This window comes from Dendropsophus ebraccatus, chromosome 5 (genome assembly GCF_027789765.1).
Source record: "Dendropsophus ebraccatus isolate aDenEbr1 chromosome 5, aDenEbr1.pat, whole genome shotgun sequence".
NCBI lineage: Eukaryota > Metazoa > Chordata > Amphibia > Anura > Hylidae > Dendropsophus > Dendropsophus ebraccatus.
Genome location: NC_091458.1, coordinates 107,629,879 through 107,642,633, shown reverse-complemented (window position 1 = coordinate 107,642,633; position 12,755 = coordinate 107,629,879). Strand labels below are relative to the sequence as shown.

General features: G+C 45.2%; 1 protein-coding gene across 1 annotated transcript in view; it reads right to left on the bottom strand.

The window, feature by feature from the left end:
• RPL31 (ribosomal protein L31) overlaps positions 1 to 9,377 on the bottom strand; it is a 384,238-nt gene extending 374,861 nt beyond the window's left edge. The window contains exon 1 of the mRNA XM_069970968.1: positions 9,366 to 9,377. The gene's annotated coding sequence lies outside the window, so the exon portion shown is untranslated. The remainder of the gene's footprint in view (positions 1 to 9,365) is intronic.
• Between the last annotated feature and the right edge of the window lie 3,378 nt (positions 9,378 to 12,755).

Sequence of the window (12,755 nt, the reverse complement as noted above, 5' to 3'; positions counted from 1 at the left end):
TATTCAGTTGTATCAGCAATTGCGTAGGGAGAGAGAGCAGCCTCCTGAACCGGCTGCCATTATCACAGATGATTCGGGAGAACTGCAGAGTGACAAGACAGGTTGCCATGGCAACTGGTTCAACCCCCTATAGCTATGCCACTGCTTGCAACATGCAACATAACACGACTATGACAATCACCCAAAGTCTGATAGATTTTTGGTTATAGGTCTAATGCAACGTTGCCAGGATTGACCTCAGTGCAGGTCATATGCAATCTAATAGCCAAATGTCAGCTATAACAAAGTCACACGACAGAGGGCCATATGAACCCAACCCTGGCATTTATTTAGTAGCAAACAGTTTGGAGACTTATGTACCTCATTTAATCCTGTGACACCCATGATAGTACAGTGCTTGTCTGTGGTGTGTAGATAACTGCAGCCAGGGCCAGTTTTAGATAAAGTGGGGCCCCCAAATCAATTTGTATAGTATATATAAAAAGTATACTATACCATATCCCAACCAAATATTATATTTCTGTAGAAATTAAAGGGATTTTCTAGGTACAAAGAACATCCTCGGGAGTGCACCTTGGACCAGAAGGCTTTGAAGTAAGGTATACCAGTAAATTCTCTGACCAATAATACCCCCTAAAGGCCCAAATAATATTGCCACATGATGTTCTCTACCATCACATAGTGAATGAATAATATTACCATCCTGTTACTAAATAAAAACCACAACATGAAAGACCAATAAAACTCCTATACAGTGACAACCACACAATAAAAATTCGCACACCCGAGACAGGCAGCAGAAACCTCACATAAAGTGCTAGGAATTGGAAATCACACACATTATTTTGTTCTCTTTCTTTTTGAGCCATATAATGTCAAGATCAGAGACAAATACTTATTTTCTGATTTATCACTTATCCTTTAAAGGAAACTGACAGCACGGATCTGCATATATTGGGTTCTGGAAAATGCATATATCTGTGCTGCCAGTTTTCTGTTACCGATTACACCAGATGTACTTACAAACCTTTAGCGCTGTAGTGTGATCTGGTGTGTTCCTAAAAAACATTCTTCATTCTGGGCTGACAGTGTCAGAGAGGCGGGTCTGGGACCCCATCAGTTGCTCTCCAGCCACTGCTGTATCTTCAAGCCGCCGACCTCCTCCAGAGCGACTGACAGCCGGAGGAGGCCACTGGTGGGCTGAAGACACATCAGAAGCACTGACTGTATGTATGCACTGCTGGTGTGATCAGCAACTGGCAGCATGGATGAATGCATATTAAGGCTGTCAGATCTCTTTAGGTTACAACAGTCAATAATTTAGCTGTGATTGTTCACATAGAGGTGAACCACTGGAAGCAGGACGTGAGATGCCAGTTCTGTGCAATGAATATTTGACTTGTCACACAAAAATCCATGACACACCAGGACCCACACTCCTGCACACCATAGCCTTTACCAAGACAAGTGGCTGATAATTAAAAGGGTTATCCAGCGCTACAAAAACATGGCCACTTTCCCCCCTGCTGTTATCTCCAGTTCAGGTGCAGTTTGCAATTAAGCTCCATTTACTTTACTCCCCACCCAAACTGGAGTCAACAGTAGGGGGAAAGTGGCCATGTTTTCGTAGCTCTGGATAACACCTCTAATAGCTGCTGCTGCTGCTGCCATGCCTGCTGCACAACCACTCACCACCTATACTCCTACCACCCACCACCTATACTACCTATACTCCTACCACCCACCACCTATACTACCTATACTCCTACCAACCACCACCTATACTACCTAAACTCCTATCACCCACCACCTATACTACCTATACTCCTACCACCCACCGCCTATACTACCTATACTCCTATCACCCACCACCTATACTACCTATACTCCTACCACCCACCGCCTATACTACCTATACTCCTACCACCCACCAGCTATACTACCTATGACCTACTACCACAGTTGTCAAACTCATGCCCTGACCATCTATTACTAGGGATGGTCCAAACCGAGTTTGGTTCGGGTTCGTACGAACCCGAACTCTCGGTAATGATTCCCGCTGTCTGCCCACTCCGTGGAGAGGGTGGATCCAGCGGGAGGACCGCCTGGAAAACTGGGATACAGCCATAGCCATAGGCTGTATCCCAGTTTTCCAGGCAGTCCTCCCGTTGTATCCACCTGCTCCATGGAGCGGGCAGACAGCAGGAATCTGATGCCGAGCGTTCGGGTTTATACGAACCCGAACCTCGGAGGGTTCGGACCATCCCTACATATCACACATACACAGCACACCATACATACATAACATATCACACATACACAGCACATGCATAGTACACCGTACATCCATAACATATCACACATTCACAGCACATGCATAGTACACCATACATACATAACATATCACACATACACAGCACATACATAGTACACCATACATGCATAGTGCATCATGCATAGTACTCCCCTAACGCCGTCCCTGCCCTGGATTTCTGCCACATTTTTTGACTCTTTTGACTGCAGGTTTTGTCTCAAATAATAAACCGCCTCTTATTCTGGTATGTATATACAAGTTGGTGCAGCAAAAATACACACATTGCACACTTCTTTTGGAACAGATTATACTCTCACATGTGCTCCAAATACAATGTGCATCCTGCTTAGTGTTTGTGCTTGCTTGCTAATAATCTATAATAGCTAATAACGCTTTGTATTGTTTTTAAACAAAGGAATACCTGCCATTAATCAGCTTTGCTTTGCCATTCTGCTACTGTGACGGCTGCCTCAGGTACCCGCATCACTGTAGTTAGCCCCCTAAAAATAGTGCAAAAAGACCGTTGACCCTATCACTTGGGCAGATTATCGGGTAAATAAAAGTTCCTAGGAGGCACAATGTAGAAAAAAAAAATCTATGCCAAGGGGTTAAAGACAACATTCAGAGGAATACTGCATTTCTTCTTTGAGATGCTTCTTGTTATTTTTGTCCTGTAAAACATGTCACTGACAATAGGAATGCTTTGGGTGTAAATGAGATAAATGAGAGGTGACACCTTAGAACAGGAGGTTATTGTTATAACTACTGTTATACAGGAAATGAATCAAAAAATCTTTCTAGCAGGGTGTTGAAAGAACTAATAAAAAAGAGAAATGGGTTTGCACTAGCCAACATCAGAAGAATATTTTAAATTCTAAGGAATATTTGATATTTTTTAACTTTGATTAACAGGGCTATTTTGGCCCTAAAAAGACAGCACTTTTTTTTATTTTATTTTAAAATTTTTGCCATAAAAATGTTAGGGGTATTAGAAGTTTAGGAGGGAGAAAATGTAAGCGGAAATTTAGGATTTGGTGCACATTTTATAGAAACCCTTTTACTTAATTTGCCACAGTAAATAAAGAAGTTTTCAATAAAGAAATTCCCTTATTCTTTAATATGCATAACAAAGTTTTATTTACAGTCCCTTTTTTGTATGATATAATGTTCAGGCTCTTGGAGGGAAGCTAGGAAATTGTTTGCTTTATTCACCCATTAGGATCCACTGGTAATTGTGATTCACTTTTTTCTTAAAGGTATGAGAAAAAAAGGAGAACCAATTATCAATTTTACAGACAGGCGTCTTGGATCCGCAGGACCAATGCTAGCGATGGTGTAAGTTGCACCAGGGAGTGGAGTCTAAGGGGCCGCTGGTCTTAACCAGAGCCTACCGCAAAGTCGGATGGATTTGCTGTAGCAGGCGAGCTCCAGGTCGCTTCCGCTGACTTGGCTTGCTAGTGATGGTGGGCAAACTGCTGCTGGAGAGACGTAGACTGGTCAGCAGGCAGGAACACAGGAGGAAACTTAGGCAGGACTCATGGACAGGAACCAGTAGTCAGAGGGAGTAATGCAGAGACCACAATGCTTAGGGTAGCAAATGCAGAAGCTCCAACAGCAGGGTCAGGAATTCATAGGAAAGTGCTTAGTGTAAGCAACCAATTAAGGGCATACTGCCCCTTTAAATTTCATTTAGCGAGCACACGCGCACCCTAGGAGGTGGGGACGCACGCCAGCAAGAAAGAGCAGGAGCACAGCCCAGTAAATGAGCACGCGGGGAGGGGCAGAGTGCACAGCAGACCTGCGTCTTAGCATCAGGGACATAGCACCAGACGCAAACATGGCAGGAGAGGAGCAAGGGCAGCACCTCCCCCCTTTGGTCTCACCCGTTTTCTTGCCTGTAGAAATCTTCTCAGCAGATTACGGTCCAGAATGGTCCTCTCAGGCTCCCAGGATCTTTCCTCAGGACCAAAACCTTTCCAGTCTACCAAAAAGAAGATGTCTTTATAGCCAGGATGTCTTTAACATTGTAGAAGTCAGTGGTGACTGCTTGTGGAGGAGAAGAGATGGGCTTACTTAAAAAGCGATTGAGAATCACTGGATTTAAGAGGGAGATGTGGAAGGAATTTAGGATACACATGGTGGGCGGCAGACAGAGTTTATAGGCAACAGAGTTGATGTGTTTCAGCACCGTAAATGGTCCAAGAAACCAGGGGCCCAACTTGTAATATCACTGGTTTGGTTGATATGTTAAAGTAGAAGTCCTACCAAATTCAAAAAAGGCAGAGGGTGCAGAAAAATAATAAACAAGTAAATTCACCCTTTTCCGTGCCTCCATAGCGCCACTCCTGGGTCCTGCTGGATGTAATTTTTGGCTAAAAATCAGGTACTTCATGTACCCAGCTCTTCCAGCTGCAACATCACGGATAGGCTGAGCGATTGTCCACTAACTCAGTCAGTACAGCAATAGGGGATAGTGGACACTATCGGGTATAGCAATAGGGGACAGAGACTACAATCAGGTACAGTAACAGGGATGATTATTAGGTACAGCAACAGGGGACAGCTATGACTAAAAGATATAGTAACAGGGGACGGGGCGTGGATTAGGTACAGCAACAGGGGACAGGGCGAAGATCAGGATAAGAAGGGGTTAATCAAAGTTATACCCAGCCATGGTGATAGGTCACTGGCTGGTTGCGAGGATGTGTAGCCATTTGGTGACAAAACTGTCACCACATGAAGTGAGTTTAGCACATTCATGTACATGTAGGTGAGGTTCTGCTGATGTGCAACCCCGGATGTACATGAATGTGAAAATGCATTAAGGGGTTAAAAAAATTTTATCCAATATGTATCACCTTTTTTTTTTTCTAAATTCAATTATTGATAAGAAAACAGCCCATCAATTAATTTAAAGGGAATAGAATTTTGGATACATGTTGAGGTTATCTCAGTTGTTTCTAAGTAAATGTACAGGATAATAATTGCTTTTCTGACTTTCTTTTCCCAATTCAATCTCCTTTGAAAGAACAGTTCTCCTCACTAATAAACGGGAATACAGGGCACAGCAGTGTGAAAAAGATATTACTTACCGTGTGGTAGAATGATTCATATAGTAGTTCATGGGTAAGTTAGATAACCTGATACAAAGTAATGGTAAAAAAAAACAAAAAAAAACAACAACATTTTGATTTAACAACCTGTTAACATTTTTATTTTTAGGTAATGCTTTATTACTGTTTTATCCTTTAAGGAGGACTATCAGGACTACAGTTAGTTATTAGCTTTGTCAGGATAGAGGCTAATAGTTTGGTACACTGCACATACTCCCCAGTGTTTCTACCCATATTCTTTTACAATAAAAACAATGATGTTTTACAAATGTTCAAATGAAACAGCTGCTCCTTTTCTCAGTGCTTCAATTGCAGTTTAGATTACAGTATATACAAGATTTGTGGGCTGTGTCTTCAAAGAGAAGCCTTAGGGTATGCTCACACTGAGGAACCCGCGCAGAGAGGTTTCAGCAGATTCCACTGCTCGCCACCGCACATTCCCGCTCACATCTTCGTCCGTGCCATAGACTCCATTCTATGGTCGAGCAAATTCTGCCGTCCACCAAAAGTCAATTCTTATGGCGGACGGAAGAATCTGCCCAACCATAGAATGGAGTCTATGGCACGGGCGGAGATGCGCGCATCTGTGAGCGGTGGAATACGCACTGGGTGATCCGCCAGGATTCCTTAGTGTGCCCATAACCTTAGGGTGCAGATCGCAGCAGATTTTACACTGAGTTCCGCAGTGAAATCCGCTGCGATCCTCGTTCCTGTTTTCATTCCACTGTGAGAATGTAAAGCCCCTTCCCACTTAACCCACCTCTGCCCAGATAATACATTACCTGCCCGCACTCCTGCTTGCTTCTCAGGCTCCTGGCTCCCTGGTGCCCCACTTAGACAATCAGTGCGCTGCCCCACCACAGCCACTGATTGGCTAAGCGGGACACTAGGGAGCCGGGAGCCTGAGAAGCAAGCAGGTGTGCGGGCAGGTAATGTATAAGCTAAGTATTAGTATTGTATTAGTTAAGTTGGATGGGACTTTACATTCTCACAGTGGAATGAGAAATAAAAAATAACAGGACAGAAGATCGCAGCAGATTTTGTACCTGTAAACACACCCTAAAGTGGTTAAATCACCAGCCATGAGAAATCACTACAAAAATAAGTAATCTTCACCTTCATTGAATAAAGGATATACATTTATAAGAGGAAACAAATAAATAAATGTATTTATGAATATAACAAAGTAAAAAGCAGATAAGAGACAGATAATGTGACCCTACAAAATTGCTACAATAGTGCTTGAAAAGAGCGCCCCTTTACCAGTGACTTCCTTTTAAGAGAAACTTTAACCGTGGATCCCATCCCTTTAAGAGCAACTTGAATCGCGTCCCTTTAAGAGCAACATGGGTCCCTTTAAGAGCGACTTGGGTCCCGTTCCTTTAAGAGCGACTTGGTTCCCGTTCCTTTAAGAGCAACTTGGGTCGCGTCCCTTTCAGAGCAACATGGGTCTCTTTAAGAGCGACTTGGGTCCCATCCCTTTAAGAGCAACTTGGGTCCCTTTAAGAGCGTCATGGGTCCCGTCCTTTTAAAAGCGGCTTGGGTGCCATCCCTTTAAGAGCGACTTGGATCTCGTCCCTTTAAGAGCGACATGGGTCCCATCCCTTTAACAGCGACTTGGGTCCCGTCCCTTTAAGAGCGACTTGGGTCCCTTTAAGAGCAACTTGGGTTCCTTTTAAGAGCGACATAGGTCGCTTTTAAGAGCGACATGGGTTCCTTTTAAGAGTGACATGGGTCCCTTTAAGAGCGACCTGGGTCCCTTTAGGTGTTAAAGGGGCCCAGGTCGCTCTTAAAGGGACCCAGGTCGCTCTTAGGCTACATTCACACAGAGCAAAAGGGGCGGATTACGCGAGGAAATATTTCCGCCTGAAATCAACTGACGCTGAATTCCGAGCAGAATATAAGCAGAATGCAAGCAGAATCCCTGCGTATTCAGCTAGGAAAGTGTTCAGCTCGTAATCAGCTCTTGACAAATTCAGCGCGGAATACTCGAGGAATCCGCTCTGAATCCGCATGCATTCAGCGCTGAAATTCAGCGAGTATTTGGCGAGTAAACTAGACTATACCAGAATATATACTAGAATCCTCCTCCCCCCCCTTTTTCCCCATTTCCGCGCTGATTCAGCGCGTAAGTTCCGCTTGTATTACGCTTGTATTCCGCACTGAATACGCGCGTATTCCGCGCTGAAACAGAAAATTAGAGCCCCATTGGTTTGTATAGGCTTCCGCTAGCGGAAGAATGAACATGTTCATTCTTCTGGCGGAAAGCGGATTAGTACAGTGCGGAAATTCCACTGTGTGAACTGCAGAGCAGAATTTCCATTCAACACAATGGAAATTAGCTCTGCACCTATTTTAACGGCTGAAATTTCAGAGCTGATTCAGCGCAGAAATTCAGCTGCTTTTGCTCTGTGTGAACGAGCCCTTAAAGGGACTCATTTCGCTCTTAAAGGGACCCAAGTCGCTCTTAAAGGGACCCATTTCATTCTTAAAGTGACCCAGCTAGCTCTTAAAGGGTCCCAGGTCGCTCTTAAAGGGATCCAGGTCGCTCTTAAAGGGACGGAGGTCGCTCTTAAAAGCACTCATTTTGCTCTTAAAGGGACTCATTTCACTCTTAAAGGGACCCAAGTCGCTTTTAAAGGGATCCAGGTCGCTCTTAAACGGACCCATTTCGCTCTTAAAGGGACCCATTTCGCTCTTGAAGGGACCCATTTCGCTCTTGAAGAGACCCAAGCCGCTCTCGAAGGGACCCAGGTCGCTCTTAACCCTTTGAGGTCCAGGCCCAAAATGACCCAGTGGACCACGCAAATTTTGATCTTTGCGCTTTCGTTTTTCCCTCCTCCCCTTCTAAGAGCTCTAGCACTTTCAGTTTTACTACAGAGCCATGTAATGGCTTGTTTTTTACAGGAATAGTTGTACTGTGTAATGGCGTCTTTCATTCTATCATAACATGTATGATGGAACCCCAAAATTATTATTTATGAAGATGTAAATAGGTGAAATCGTAAAAAAGAATGCAATATGGTAAAGTTTGGGGGGTTCCTGTGTCTAAATAACCATTATTCTATAGGTCAGTCCGAACACAACCATATGCAGGTTACACAGATTCTCTAATGTTATATATTTTTTAATGAAATCCTTTTTTTGGCAATTAATTATTAATAAAATGGCCCTATTGTGACGCTTATAACAGTTTTATTTTTTCACCTACGGGCTGTATGGGGTGACATTTTTTCCACCATGATCTCCAGTTTTTATTAGTATCATATTTGTGAAGATCGGACGTTTTGATCACTTTTAATTAATTTTTTTTTTATATATAATGTAACATAAAATCGGTAATCCGCACACTTTTTTCCCTCTTTTCGTGTACGCCGTTCACCGTTCGCAATGACGCTTGTTATATTTTAATAGATCGGACAATTACGCACACTACGGTATATTATATGTTTATTTATTTATTTTATGTTTATTTATTTTTATATGTTTCATTTATATAATGGGATGGGGGGGTGATTTCAACTTTTATTGGGGGAGGGGCTTTGGGGTAGCATATTGGTGTTTTTAACTCTTTTTTTTTTTACACATTTGAAGTCCCTTTGGGGGACTTTTACATACAGTACTTTGATTTTTACACTGATCATTGCTATGCCATAGGCATAGCATTGATCAGTGTTATCGGCGCTCTGCTGATTGAGCCTGCCTGTGCAGGCTCAGTGACCAGAGCGCACGGAGGCAGATGAGAGACCTCCGGCGGTCCGTTTTAACGATCGTGACCCCCGCAGTCACACTGCGGAGGTCCCGATCGGTAAGTGACAGGGGAGTCCCCTTGTCCGTTACACTTAAACGCTCCGGAGCGCGCTTCAAAGCTCAGGACGCACCGGTATGTCCAGGGTCGACTGGGCACAGACTTCCAGGACGTATCGGTACGTCCTAGGTCGTCTAGGGTTAAAGGGACCCAGGTTGCTCTTAAAGAGACCCAGGTCGCTCTTAAAGGGACCCAGGTCGCTCTTAAAGGGTCCCAAGTCGCTCTTAAAAGCACCCATTTCGATCTTAAAGGGACCCATTTCTCTCTTAAAAGGGACCCAAGTCACTCTTAAAGGGACCCAGGTCGCTCTTAAAGGGACCCAGGTCGCTCTTAAAGGGACCCATGTCGCTCTTAAAGGGACCCAGGTCGCTCTTAAAGGGACCCAGGTCGCTCTTGGGCCCCTTTAAGAGCGAAATGGGTCCCTTTAAGAGCGACCTGGGTCCCAGGTCACTCTTAAAAGCACCCATTTCGATCTTAAAGGGACCCATTTCTCTCTTAAAGGGACCCAAGTCACTCTTAAAGGGACCCAGGTCGCTCTTAAAGTGACCCATTTCGCTCTTAAAGGGACCCATTTTGCTCTTAAAGGGACCCAGGTCGCTCTTAAAGGGACCCATTTCTCTCTTAAAGGGACCCAGGTCGCTTGGGTCCCTTTAAGAGCGACTTGGGTACCTTTAAGAGCGACATAGGTCCCTTACCTTTTGGAGCGACTTGTATCCCTTTAAGAGCAACATGCGTCCCATCCCTTTAGGACTGACTTGGGTCCCTTTAAGAGCGACCTGGGTCCCTTTTAGAGCGACATGGGTCCCGTCCCTTTAAGAGCGGCTTGGGTCATTTTAAGAGCAACTTGGGCCCCTATAAGAGTGACCTTAGAATTTCTATTGGCTGCTATATTTCAGCTATTTGCATATGTGCTGTGATTGGCTGTTGGCGTTTAGAGTGTGGCCATTATGTCCAATAGGCCTCTATTTTCTATGGGAAATTACGGGTCTTTAAACGTATATTTTTTTAAAAGCTTAAAATTCGATCGAAATGAAAAATAGATAGCACACCTCACACCGCCGAGGGCTTCAAAACGCAGTTTGAAAGGCGTCTGTGCGCAAAGCGGTTCAGGCTGTATTATGCACAGAAAAATTGCTGGAAGAAGAAGAAGAAACTAAAGAAGAAGAAGAATACGGATTACAATATAGGGATTTTCAAGCACTATAATAAAATATATGTGAGAAGCCGCAGATGATGATGCCCCCACAGTGACCCTCACACATCATCAGTACACCCTGACACCATCTAATTGTCGCTATTACGGCCAGAGATTTATAAATGAGTGCAGCGTTTACAATGTTCTCATAGGTAATTCTAAAGAAGAATGTATGAGCTTTATGCATTATAATAAACCTGGTAATTCTAAATGCCCATCAAACTGGAACATTGTTGTTTCCTTTACTTTCTGCTTCACAATTATATCTTGTTTAGATACTACCGTGTAAAGTCTTTCTCTGTTCACATGGAGATAATGAAGGATAATGCATGTATCACCTACAGTTTCTTTTACTGATTCAGATACTGAAACATATTTTTTCTAATCTGTTTTAATTTTCTGACTGTAACTTTTTACGGGGGCAGCCATCTTGCCTTTAGCTGTTTTTTAGTGATATGCTTTACAGTATATCATAGACAATAAATAGACCAATTCCCCTTGAGATAATTGTGAAACATTACCATGCATATTTTATGACCTTGTGAAGAGGATACTGCTATTGTGGTATACTGATGTTATCTATCTACTGGTATCACCTGATGCTGTAATTCTGTACAGATCACTTTACAGCAGCCTCCTCTTATCATCGTAGACAGAACAGGAAGTCTCAGCTTAGCTTAAAGGGGTATTCCCCCCGAAATTATTTTTGCATTAATACGCTGCCCACCCGTAGCTTTCCATTTTTCCAATATAAAGTTTTTATGGATTCTGCACAGTTTTGCTGTTATCCAGCTGCATTCACCCCCACAGATTGCATAGAATCATCAGACCTCAGTCCAACCCCCCCCCGCTCCCCCCCCACCCGCGACAAGCTCCGCCCTGAAATCTCCGCCCCCCCCCCCAACGCAATCGCCCGCGGCAAGCTCTGCCCCTCACAATCGCCCGCAGGAAGCTACGCCACACCCCCCAACCCCCGTCGACCACGGCAAGCTCCGCTCCCCCTATCAAAGCGGCACCCGACCCCGAAATCACCGCCCAACCCCCTCCACCGCACGATCACCAAGTGGCACCCCACCCTTCGTGATCAGCCATGGGGCACCACCTTCACCTGCGGCACTCACCATCTCAGCTCTGCTACTCGGTTTGTGCCATCTCAGCTCTGCTACACCGTCCCAACTCAGCTCTGCTACACCGTCCCCCCCAACTCAGCTCTGCTACACCGTCCCCCCCAACTCAGCTCTGCTACACCGTCCCCCCCAACTCAGTTCTGCTACACTGTCACCGCCATCTCAGCTCTGCTACACCGTCCCCCATCTCAGCTCTGCTACACCGTCCCCCCAACTCAGCTCTGCTACACCGTCCCCCCAACTCAGCTCTGCTACACCATCCCCCACAACTCAGTTCTGCTACACCGTCATCCCAAACTCAGCTCTGCTAAACCGTCACCGCCAACTCAGCTCTGGTACACCGTCCCCCCCAACTCAGCTCTGCTACACCGTCATCCCCAACTCAGCTCTGCTACACCGTCATCCCCAACTCAGCTCTGCTACACCGTCATCCCCAACTCAGCTCTGCTACACCGTCATCCCCAACTCAGCTCTGCTACACCGTCACCACCAACTCAGCTCTGCTACACCGTCCCCCCCAACTCGGCTCTGCTACACCGTCATCCCAAACTCAGCTCTGCTACACCATCACCGCCAACTCAGCTCTGCTAAACCGTCACCGCCAACTCAGCTCTGCTACACCGTCATCCCCAACTCAGCTCTGCTACACCGTCATCCCCAACTCAGCTCTGCTACACCGTCATCCCCAACTCAGCTCTGCTACACCGTCATCCCCAACTCAGCTCTGCTACACCGTCACCGCCAACTCAGCTCTGCTACACTGTCCCCCCCCAACTCGGCTCTGCTACACCGTCATCCCAAACTCAGCTCTGCTACACCGCCAACTCAGCTCTGCTACACCGTCACTGCCAACTCAGCTCTGCTACACCGTCACAGCCGGGAGCTTCACACAGCCGCGGCACCGCGCTGGTAATGTACGCTCGAGGCGGCAGGCGGTGCGGGCTGATGGGGGGCCGGGGCTGCGGGCTGCGGATGGGCAGGCTTTCGGCCGGCGGCACAGGGGTTAAAGGGGCCAGGTCCCTGTATTGGGTCTGTATCTTGCCATTAGCAGTGAGCTATTGTATTTTTTTTGCGTTTTTGTGTGAAAACAAACATATTATTGTAAAACATTTTTTACGGCATAATGGTGAACACTTTTCAGCACCTGTAGGATCAAAATGTTCATTATACCCTTGATTAATTCTTTAAGAAGTATAGT